Here is a 2,215-nt window from a genome sequence, read left to right as displayed (position 1 = left end):
AGGGGGGGGGTAGAAGGGAGACGAGGTACTGAAGGAATACGGGTCACAATCATGATCTCAGTGCGAGATTCTTGAACAATAGTTTTTTATTCAAGCTTTGCAAAATTGAAAAGACGGATTACACAATAAACCAATAAACCACTATCTTCTTTTTGATTTTAAAAAAATTGCTAAAACAAAATGAAAGGACAAATAGCTACACCTAACATTACTAACAGGGCAACAGGAACGAGGTTTGGGGGGGGGGGTCTGTAAAATGAGTCGAAGTGTGCCTTAGATCCTTGCCATGTAAGAAGAACTGGATTAATGCTACAGATCTGAAAGGGAAATGGCTGACGCAGATTTTCTTTCCTCCGCTGTTTTCATTGCCACGAAAGCAAACATAAAAGATTGAATTTGGTTAAACATTTGGAATGATGATAGCGCTAATTTTCTTCATGCCTTTCCGGATTTCCTTCAGAACGTGCAGACAGTTAAATATTATAACGTGTTTAAGTGGGTGTGGGAAAGGTTCCTAACTCTGAATGATTGTATTGACACAGCAGACTTAAGGGCTAAAATCTGTAAGTTAGCTCTTAATTTATTCCAAGCACGACCGAGTTAACTTTGATCCGGTTTATCCTGACAGGAAGGTCTTCTTCGTCTCTTTGTCTGTTTGTTTCACTATCTGTCTGATTGTCTGTATGTTTGCAGTTCGGTTGCCTTTTTTTCTCCTTCCTGTTTCTTCTTTTTATTTGCTTTCCCCTGCTGGATATCAGGGATCGACGACTGCTGCTGGTTCTTCCACCTGCAATGCAACTGAATTTTACGTATGTGGCAGTCTGTCCTATTTCCCCAGAAGGACAGCAGCAGGGAAATAGGAGTAGCAGTAGAAGTAGTAAGCAACTAGTAAGTAAGTAAGTTAATTCAATATTTAAGGCCATTGACCCACCTCACATCATAAAAAGCAATAATTTGTTAAATAATGTTTCCATAACGAAAAAGTACGGGTTGTGCACATATCTCTTATCATGGGTCAACTGTTGCATCTATCACAGGCCAGAGTCAGGCTGGGAGGAATTAACAATCTTTTTTGATGGGTAAAATTTTGACTATAAAAAGTAAATTGAAATTCATCTTCAATTTCATGAGTCACACCTCTCACATAAGGGTGAATTTAATCATTTCCACCGATAAAGATTGTAATTTAATGGAAGGCTATGAAGTAGCAGTGGAAAGAGTAAGAAGAAACGGGGAGAGGAGCACAGAGGAGGCCAGGGGTAAGGGAGAAAGTGACGATAAAAGCAGGTGACAAATTATGAAGAAAGGTGGTCAAGGGAGAAAATTTTAGAGAACAAAAACCAGGTTCTCGTCAATTTTTGTGCGTGTAGAGTTATTGGTACCATATTGAAGCTTGTTTATTTGTCTTGCTTTGAAAGAAAAAAAATCTGTTTATCTTGAATACAAGTCGAGATATTTGCGAATGAAGGAGGTGGGGGCCACCTGGTTTCAGAGTTAGATTAATGAGAAAATGGCCGCCAAAGATAAGTTATTTCCTTAGCTTGAGAGTCCGGGAAAACTGAAAAATTACATCTTTTTTGTGTCTTTAATCAAAGATTTTCAGTCAATCCACACAGAAATGTGTTCTTTAATCGGCATGAAAGGTGTTGAGCCAAAAAACAAAAAAAATCAATATAAAGATTCACAAACCTGCAGAAAAATGCCAATTTCTTCACTTTGATTATTTTGACGAGCGCCTGATTTCACCACGCAGCCTCACAAATGTTTTCGTCTCTACCAGGTTCCGATTCGGGACCTTTTGACTGAGAGGCGAACGCTCTACCTTTAGACCACGAAAGCCTCTTTCTCCCTGTTTGAATCTTTGTCCATTTAAGGGTATCGGTTTAAAAAAATTTAACCTGCCATCTATCTTTTTGCCATTCTCAATTCCATCTGTTTGTTTGCTTATTTCGGTGAGTGTGGGTATGGGTTCGTGTCATTCTGCCCATTTTCCCCCTCCTACTGTAAAATCCTAAGTCTATTCCTATGGATCTGAAAATGTCTGTTTAGTACGATAACAAGTATATGAGACGACCGCTTCCATCCATGCCTATCATAACGTTCAATATGTTCGTTCGTTTTGTTTAGTTTAGTTATTTTCGAAGGTTTGAAGATACGCTTGCAGAAGAAACACAGTTATGCCTTCAACGGTCTGACGAAAATGTTATTAGTAAAT

This window comes from Aplysia californica, unplaced genomic scaffold (assembly GCF_000002075.1).
Source record: "Aplysia californica isolate F4 #8 unplaced genomic scaffold, AplCal3.0 scaffold00316, whole genome shotgun sequence".
Lineage (NCBI taxonomy): Eukaryota > Metazoa > Mollusca > Gastropoda > Aplysiida > Aplysiidae > Aplysia > Aplysia californica.
Note: the sequence above shows the minus strand (reverse complement) of the source record.